Source organism: Protopterus annectens, chromosome 15.part0 (genome assembly GCF_019279795.1).
Source record: "Protopterus annectens isolate FY-2018-M chromosome 15.part0, PAN1.0, whole genome shotgun sequence".
In the NCBI taxonomy this organism is placed as follows: Eukaryota; Metazoa; Chordata; order Ceratodontiformes; family Protopteridae; genus Protopterus; species Protopterus annectens.
The window spans coordinates 627,007,321-627,017,416 of record NC_056749.1 but is presented as its reverse complement, the minus strand read 5'-3'; the positions used below and the strand labels follow the sequence as shown (position 1 = coordinate 627,017,416).

General features: G+C 41.7%; 1 long non-coding RNA gene across 1 annotated transcript in view; it reads right to left on the bottom strand.

Annotated features, from left to right (window-relative positions):
* Nucleotides 1-3,248: 3,248 nt before the first annotated feature.
* Nucleotides 3,249-10,096, bottom strand: part of LOC122789644 — a 71,070-nt gene continuing 64,222 nt past the window's right edge. Inside the window, exon 4 of the long non-coding RNA XR_006362847.1 lies at nt 3,249-3,336. This is a non-coding gene — a long non-coding RNA (uncharacterized LOC122789644). The remainder of the gene's footprint in view (nt 3,337-10,096) is intronic.

Genomic DNA, 10,096 nt, shown 5'->3' with positions numbered 1-10,096 from the left:
CACAGAGACTCCCCATGCTTTGGAACAAAATTCCAAACTACATTAGGCAGAGCCCCTCACTAACACCCTTTAAGAGAAACCTTGATGAGTGGATGGGTAACAGAAAATACACCCCTGGGATCACTTCATTGGCTCTGCTTGACAGATGATCAGTTAAGTAATCAACGGGGCGGCGAAAGCCGACACACTCTGGCTAGGCTTATAAATGCCTACAGGCAGACAGCCTAGTACCTACCTATGAACCTATGTATACATTTTTGAACTTGTATAAAACTATAATGCATTTTTCTTTTATAAAAATAAAATTAACTGCTACACTCACATAAAATTAAAATAAATATAATTCATTTTTTACACAAATGGTAACAACTACTAAACTGGTATAATATTTAAATAGATAGAAATTAAACAAGCTTTAACTACTAAACTGGTAAAAAATAAAACTGAAATAAATACCAATCAAATTTTTCTAAGAAATAGCGTCAAATAAGCTCTGTCCCTGAGTTAACTATTAAAGCGGTATAAAGCTGAAATATAATTTCTTTTATAAAAACAACAAATATGTTTTACCTACTAACTGATTAACTATGAAACTAATACTAACATCAAATAAGTTCTAACTACTAAAGTAATTAACCAAGGACTAAACTAATACTAAAGTAAACAGAGTCACAGTTCACCAAATTATTTCCTCTTGCTCTTCACCTTCTTCAGTCATGATGGCCTCTAGGTCTGGTAGTGCTGTCTGGAGGGCACATTCTCTATTTTAAGATGCAGTTGCCCTTTTTGCTGCCTGTAGAATAGGTAGTGGGACTTCCACACAAAAGTAGTCACTGCCAACATTCATTCTGATTACTAGCAGTGAATCAAGTGTTTTGACATTTAATGATTGCCTCAGCTCTGTTTTAACTTTTCTCACCATGCTGAATGCTGACTCAGGTTCACTATTTGAATGTGGTAAAAAAAAGAAAGTGTCAATATGAGCTGCTTAAAGAGAGACATTGCTTCCACTTCAGGGCTTTGTAGGACTGTTGATCAGTATTTGAGGAAACATGCATCTGTTTCAGACTCCTGGCTGTGCTGTTGCTGCGGCCAAATGAAGATAATAAATTTGGTAAATTCATCTTTAAGTTGACCATATTCTTGCAAACTCCTAGACGAGTTACAAATCTTGTTACAACTTTATCAAGATTTAATTTCAAAGAAGGGTTCAATAAACTGCCAATATTTTGCAGTATGCCGTCACCAACAGCAAATGTTTTTTTTCCATTTTCAGAAAGACTGCAACATAAAATGCTTTTACTTTGTTATAGAAGGTGTGCTCAATTACAATACCAAAAATGTCATCACCATTTTCATGCAGACATTTTGCAACATCAGATCTAACATGAGTGTGCTGCAAAATATTATTACCATCCTTAAGAAAATTACTGGTGGTACAGATATTGACTAGAAATTCTACAGCAGCACGTAGCTTCAATAACCTGCTTCCATACATCTATAGAAGTTTTGTGATATCACTGCACAGAAAAAGTTGGCAGCTTCTGGCTTGCAACTGCACAATGAAATTTAAGGAAAGACTCCATAACATAATTCAATGAAAGTAATACCAGTTTCACCTCATGACTATTTAGCCATTAGCGTCTATATTACCTTGTCGAAAGACGACAATATCGAATGGAATAAACATCGAAAATACCGTACATCGAAACTGTTCTTGTGGGGGGCTGCGTCACCCCCCCTGCTAATTATATATACCAACTCTGAAATCGCACTACAGTGAGGAAAGAGCAAATTTTCTCATCCCCACTGTACCATGATCCTGCAGCAACACTTTCGATGTACAGCATTTACGACATTATTGCTGTTCGATATTTTCAACATGCGATAAGGTGAAGTAGACCCAACCATTATGTTATAAGGTCTTTTCTGTGTGATCGGGGCAAAAGTGCAGGCCACAGGTCCAGTATTTGCTTTGCTTATGAAGACTCATCCAATGAGTGGGGAGTATGTCGGATTAAGTACAAGAGGTTCAATATCAGTAAATAATGCAAATTCGTTTAGCTTCCGTTGCCTCTGTGTACTATGTGAAAAGTGACTTTAAATGTCTGATATTATGTCTTCCACATGTGATTTCATTGCTTTCAAACTTAATTTGATGCATAAGATCTGCTATATGGCACAAGCAACCCATACTGAAGAGATCAGGACAGACAGTCTTTAGTCGTGACAGTGCAGACTTGTATTTACCAACTATAACTGTAGCATTATCTGATGAGTATGCAACCATATTACTCGTTAGAATATTGAATTTATGAAGACTTTCCCCTAAGGCAGTCCTATACCGCTTTATCTGTACCTGCCACACAAATGGACAATGTCCAACAACCAAACATTCCAATTTTGCTGGGTCAAAAAATCAAGTCAGAATCACAATAAGTTTATTATCTTCCAATATCAGTGCTCTGATCTAAATAAATGCAGTTAAGCTGCAAGCTGCTTCTGACAAACTGCTGTTGCATCTTCCTGATATTTTGGACCCATGGCATCATGTATAATGCACTCAGACTTAGCTGCACCGCAGCTTATTTTCTACAACACTTCAAGATCACCAAGATGTTTTTTCATGTATTTCAGCAGATGATCCGCAGTACTAATGGCTAGGGTGTGCTCTACAAGTAAGGAAGCAAATCTCACTTCAGCTATTAATACTTTGAGCTGTGCTTGCTTGTCTGGCTTGGGAGGCAAACATGACTCTTACTTTCTTTCCAGATGCAACCTGCTTTGCATTTATAGACTTTACAAAAGGCATACCCTAGCCCAAGCTTGTTCTCACTTAGCCAATCAAAGGGCATCGTCCAAGCTACTTGGAATGAAGACAGTCTTTTTGGTCAACATAACCTGTTTAAAAAAAAAAAACCTTCTTTAAGCATGAAGACATTGATCATCTTGCAAATCATTTTACTACTAATAAAAAGATATGAGTGAGAGAACACCTAATACCTTTTCCATCTTTAGGTATCTCTGCCTCAGATTGCTGTTTACCATGGGTGATCACTGGGTCCTCAGTTACACTGCTTGTTTTTGCTAATCTTACTACTGCTGGTGCCACTTGAAATGAAGACATTCTTTTTGTTAAAAAAAAAAAAAAAAGCTACTTAACCCTCTAAGTATGATAACCCAAATTATGCTGAAAGCTACATATTATTAACAGAAATATAAGAACAGGTGACAGGTCTTACCTTTTTCACCTTCAGCCATCTCTGCTTGTTCCTTGGACTGTGTAATGGGGGTTGTTGAGCCATGTGCTACATTTGCAGCAGGTGTGTTCAACTCCTGTAAAATCAAAACATGGTATCATGTAGCTACTGGTCAGTGTACAACAAAGACATGAAATGGTTTAGGTGAGCTTGCTGTTTTTTTTTGTGTGTGTGGGGGGGGGGGGGGTGGGGGTAGTGATTACTATATTAAAAAAAATCTGGCTTTTGACATCTTTACTCTTCAATCAAATTCATTAAATAGACAGGGTTTATGACAAACACAGCTACTTACTCACACTCAAACAAGCAGAGCAATGAAGTCCATACACACGTCCACCTATTACAGCATTTACACGAACGATTTATATTAATATGTTCTTCATAACAGTGAAAGACAGCTATATATGCTTGATAGGTACACTGTGAAATGTCATGATGGGACACAGAAACACAACAGAGAATCCTGGATTAGGCTTAGGGAAACACGGACGGCGAACATACACACAAGACATGTACCAACACCACCTGATTTTTGTTTTTACTATATAAAGTCTACAATTACAAAAAAAAATTGCCCAGGTGATAGTGTATGTACTTTGTAAAAAGCAGAAGACAGTTACTGTACATTGTGCATATACAATTCAAAATTAACCTGAAAAAGCACATTTTTATATCTATTCATTTCTGAACACATATTACGGACTACACATATCCAGAGAAGCTACCCACTTCACAACAAAAAAAAAGTGAGTCTTTAACTGCTGCTTCTCAGATCTCTAACATGTACACAGCAATGTACATGTTTCCCAAGCTAAGTCACTTACTTGTGCTGTCAAAAACATCTGTTTAACCCTCTTCCCATATGCCATTACTTACGAAATCTGTAAACCCATCACAACGTTCTTTCTTGTGATTTAACACCAATGTCCAATTTTTAAGGAAGAGACTGGTGGGAGGGAGCCAAGACTAATTGAAGCAGCTCAGGTCTTTTTACAACTTAGGCTTCCCGTTCATTCCCCTCCTCCAGCTAACTTGCCCACGTAACTCTTTTTCTAATCGCACACCACCACAAAGAACCGATTAGTGGCTATCAGCTGGTGAATTGCTTTCAAGAACTAAAACAAGTCCAGGCAGCATATCTTTAAAATCTGTTAGCACAATAGCAATTGGTGATAAAGCCAAAAATGTAAGGAATGGGGTGTGAAGGCCAGAAGTCCGGTAGATAGTTTAGTTTAAATATTGCCTTTACGAAGTTGGTACAATAACAGATTCTTCAGTCTAATACATTTTCTGAAGGACATGAAGTCTAACACTAAAACACCTTTTATTACTTTGCTTACTGACTTAGCGCGGTCCTCAATCTGCCAAGAAACACACATTTCATGAGACAAAAATAAAAATAAGAGGTAAAAAAATCAGGGATGTTTTGCAAAAATCACAGGAACTGCCGATTACCAGACACAGATCATACAGTGAATAATGCTGCTGCTAATTAACACATTGAAACTGGAGAAATTATTTTCCTTTTTTGTTACTGTTGGTGTTTTGCTTCCTGCCATATCAGGCACCTTAGCACTATTAACTATACACTGCTAGGACAACAAACTCTATGCTGGGTAAAAGTGCACAATACATGCACAAACTGACATTACATAGTAACAGATGTGCAATATTAAAACCACCACCACAAATATGAAGTTATGTACTCACCATAACGTTCCATGTGAGTTGTTCATCTCACCTTCATTCTTTACTGATGGGTTCGGAGTCGAGCCATCGGCTCCGGTATGGCTGTTTGCAAAGCTCAAGGTTTACCAGTAGCTCAAGGCCAAGCCCCTTATCCCATGATGCACTGAGAATTACCTCAGATCTAGTTTGCTGCGTGTACTGTAACCATATAACTAAGCTATCCTCCCAAGGAGAGGAAGAAGAATTGAGCAACCAGGATGAGACCAACCTCTAGGTCAACTATCAGCCAGAAGGGGGGAGGAGGGAGGGATGTAAGAATGAAGGCGAGAAGAACAACTCACATAGGTTCATAGGTAGGTACTAGGCTGTCTGCCCGAAGGCATTTATAAGCCTAACCGGAATGTGTTGGCTTTCGCCGCTCTCTTAGATTAGTTCCCTGTGTCTCTGTCCAGCAGAGCCATTGAAGTGATCCCTGGGGTAAACTTTCTGTTTCCCATTCACTCGTCAAGGTTTGTCTTGAAGAGGGTTAGTGAGGAGCTCTGCCTAATGTAGATTGGAATCTTGTTCCAGAGCATGGGAAGTCTCTGGGACAGGAATCTATCACTCCAGCATGTCCTATTTATTGTTGTGGTGAGGTTTAGATCCCAGGAGTGTGTGGCTCGAGGGGGATATGGTTTTCTTTAGGTGGAACATGTCCATCAATTCTGGGTTGGACATGGCCTTGCATGTGAGGCAGAGATCACCTCTGAGTAGGCGGTAAGCAACACAGTACAGCTGGAGTTTCATCAGTTGAGCTGCATAGGGCATCTCCTTGAGGCCAGTGATCCTCTTGGTGAGGTACTTCTGTGGTCTTTCCAGTTGTTGCAGGTGTCTTGTAAGGTACATTTCAAATGGGGCATTGTACTCTATGATGGGTCTGATGAGTAATGCATAGAGGGGCCCAATGACCTCTTTCGATCTGGATGCAAACCCTTTTGTGATTAGGTGGGCCACATAGAAGGATTTTCTAAACACTTTGGCAATGTGCTTATCAAAGGAGAGGTTACTATCTACTTGGGACCCCAGATCCCTTATTACGTCTTCCGTATTTAGGGGGCTACCACCTATGTGGTAGTTTGTGGGTACTTTGTTTTTTTTTCAAAGGGGATGACTATGCACTTTTTGGCATTTAGCTTGAGGCCATGGTTTTGACACCAGGTATCTGTCTCAGTGAGACCCTTTTGGAGGATGGCTGTGTCAGCCGTAGAGTCAATTATAGACCCTAGTTTGCAGTCGTCTGCGAACTTGGTCAGCCAGTCCTCCTGTGCTTGCCTGTACCTCTGAGAAGTATATGCCGAACAGGAGGGTTCCTAGGACTGAGCCCTGGAGAGCGCCACTTGTAACTGGTTTAGAGTCAGACCTAACTCCTACAACTCTTACCATGTGGGCTCTGTCCGTGAGCCAGTTGGCAACCCACCTCATGACGTAGGAGTTTATGTTCAGGCTGGTGAGCTTGTCTATAATACCAGAGTGGGGAATGGTGTCAAAGGCTTTTGCAGGGTCTAGGTAGGCCGTGTAGACCACCTTTCCCTCGTCTATAGCCTTGGAAAGCTGTCTCAAAGAAGTCCACCAGGTTTAGGAGGCATGATCTGCCCTTAACAAAGCCGAACTGGGTAGGGTCCAGTGTTTGGAGGTTTCCAATGTCTCTGTTAATGAGATCCATGATGATGTGGTCCATAGCTTTGCAGACCAAGCTAGTCAGGCTTATAGGGCGATAGTTCCCAGGGTCTGTTGTGGGTCCACCTTTGTGGAGTGGAATAACCGTTGCTGTGCGCCACTCTGTGGGCACGTAGTCTGTGGAGAGGCTGAGTTTAAACAGTGTGTTTAGGTGAAGGGTTAGTACATCTTTGAGCTGGTGTAGGACGCAGCCTGGGACACCGTCCGGTCCCACTGATGCTGTGTTTTTGGCTTTGGAGAGGGCTGTTCTAACCTGAGTGTCTGTGATTTCAGGGGCACTACAGTCATCTGGTATAGTTATAGGCCCTTTTGGGGGGTGAGAGAGGGGTGAAATTTGCATTGAACCTGTCTGCCAGGATGTTGGCTATATCAGTAGTGTATTTTGTGCCATTCTGCACTAACTCCGAGCAGATCTGAGAATTGCTACTCAGATTCTGAACATAGCTAAAGAATGCCTTGTGGTTATCTTTGGAGTCCATGGCAATTTTTCTTTCAAAGCTAGCCTTGGATGATTCTATGAGGGAACGTAGTTTCTTGCTGATACTGATCAGGGATGTCTTCCCTTCTTGGGATTTTACTCTTTTCTGAACTAGTTTCTTCCTTCTATTGTATAGCTTGTTTATGGAAGGGGTCCACCAGACTAGTTTCCTTTTCTTGGAGGAGTGAGCCTTGGTTTTGTTTGGGATAGCACGATCCATGCATTCTTGTAGGTGCCCGTAGAGTGCATTAGTAAAGGATTATGCAGCTTGGACAGCGTTATCCTTTAGCATGGGAGCTTTGAAACTTCCCACCTCGGTCTTAAGTAATGTGAAGTTTGCTTTTGAAAAGTTTTTCACAGTGGCTTCTTTGACCGGGGGGTGGTGGCAGAATGTAGATATTCAGACTGATTAGTTTATGGTCAGATCTAACCAGCGAGGGGTTGACCTCCGGTGTGGAATACCGGTTGCCCATGTTGGTGATGACCATTTCCAATATGTTGTCACCTCTGGTGGGGGTGTTGATCAGTTGATCCAGGGCATTTGAGTTTATAAATTCTAGGAAATGCTGGGCAAGGGAGTTTGTACTTGAGTAGTTCTCCCAGTTAATGTTTGGGTAATTGAAATCACCCAATATCAGGGTGTTTGGTAGGACCTTTATGTTTCCCAGTGTTTTCCAGGAATGCGGAGTGGGGGTCCTGGGACATGGTGGGTGATCTGTAGCAAGCTGTAATTTGAATAGCAGTTATGCCCATTGTTAGTTGCACGTGGATGATCTCTGAAGCATCGTGCTGTGCCACTAACCTGGAGGTGTGGGTATCCTTGATGAATATGGATACTCCCCCCGCCTTTTGTATTTCGGTCCAGGTTTTGTGGCCGAAATGTATGGTATGAGTTGTAGCCTGGTAGTGTTGGGATGCTCTCTGGAGCCTTAAACCAGGCACATATATAGAGGTTCTCCATTCTGAGGAGTGCCTCGAGTGCAGGCATTTTGAAGTTTAGACTTCTGGCACTGAGTAGCATTATCCTCAGTTTTTTGTTTCTTGTGCTGTTTACTGCAGTGGGTTTGTCTTTTGAGCTTTGCCTAAAAAAGGCACTATGGGGGTGGCAAAGAGCCTTGGCCAGTATTCGAAAGCCCAAGGGTGACAGGTGCAAGCTGTCTCCAGCAAAGCAGCGTGGCTTGTCGAGCACGTCATCCCAGGCTGACAGACACTGGATCCCCTTTGAATGACACTAGAAGCTTAGCTAATTGTTGAAATTGATAATTTTTTCTCTATACCATGGTATCATTCTTGGTGAGGGCAGGATGCTACTCAGGGTCATGCCGGCCTGGGCTACGTGATCAGAGAGCTCCTCCATGTCTCTTTTCATGTAGTCCAGGGAGGTACGGCTCAGGTCATTCACACCAACATGGACAATGACAGAGTCATATTTGTACTTTTTCTGGAGTGACCTGAGTGCTTGTGTTATGTGGCGGATCCTGGCACCCAACAGGCAGCTAACAGTAACCTTCATCTTGTTCAGCCTAGTGAGTGGGACATCAATGTGCCTGACTATAGAGTCACCTATTACTAGTGTGTTGGGTATGTTATTTTGCCGTAAGGGCTGTCAATGTGTGGCACACTGGTTTTGTCAAGTATGTGTTTCATGGTTTGTGTTGAGGGGTGGAGTTTGCTTGGATGTCTGCTTTGGAGGTTTCTGTTGCTTCTGCAGATTTTTATTTAGAGCCTCCGAGTATGTTTTTGTGCATTTATGTGTGTTTTTTGCCTGTGCTGGTTTCATAGGTCTATGTGAGACTGGTTGTGTGATGCAAGTAATTTCCTTCTCCTCTTGACTGCCTGGTCCAGTCTTGGGTTGAGAGAGATTAGCCTCCAGTTTGGCTGTATAATTGCATCTCTCGCATGTATTAGTGTTTGGTGGAAGGAGGAGAAGGTTGTATGTGTACATGAAGCAATTGTAACATTGCCTCAAAATTCCCAGATTCACTAGTTGGACCAGAGAGTACACCTGAAACTGCCGTTTGGACATGCCTGGATAGGTACAGTGAACTGTTTTACTGATTGGCTGGTATGGTCGAATAGAGAGCCTTGTCCTTCACTACAGTATAGGGGGGGGTCTAGTGCTAAGGTTTATTAGTGCTTGCTATGAGTTTTGAGCAAGTGCCGATATGAAAAGTGAATGATTTGAGTGCTTAAGTTGAAAATTTGTCTAGTTCCAAAGAAAAAATTGAAGAGAACTCTTTGTGGAGCCAGGAAAAGTTATACCCTAGCTAACCGGCACACAAAACCTTGCAAATGCGGGTTTTATAGCAGAGAAATGAAAGAGATAGAAATTAGCCCAAAATGGCCAATAAACTACTGATTTCTGGGCTGAAACCACTCATCCAGGGACAGATAGGCTGCTCAAAGCTCCCTCTCTCACAGTGAACAGAGAAACTTCCTTCTATCCAAGTAAGGTATGGGCAAACAGAGAAACTTGTAACACAGCCCTGAATTCAGCACTAACCTGAAAACTGGACTATACTAGCTTAGAAAGGCGGGAAAACAAGTTTTTTTTTGTTTTTTTTTAGAAAATAAAGCAGATACAATAAAAAAAAACACTTTATATAGTTTCATAGTTTAGTACTAGGCTATCTGCCCTGGGGCATTTATAAGCCCAGCCATAGTGATGTGGCTTTCGCCAGCCCATGTAATGGTACAAAAGTGTACAGAACAGATTTAGAATACTGTGCCTCTGCCTAGTAGTGACACAGTGAAGACCCCCTTACATAATAGAATTAAGTTTACTGTGCCTCTGTCTAGTAGTGACACAGAGATGACCCCTGGGGTAAACCTACGATCTCCCATCCACTCGTCAAGATTTCTCTTGAAGAGAGTCAGTGAGAGGCTCTGCCTAACATGAACTGGGATTCTGTTCCAGAGTATGGGAAGCCCCTGAGTTATGAATCTGTCCCTC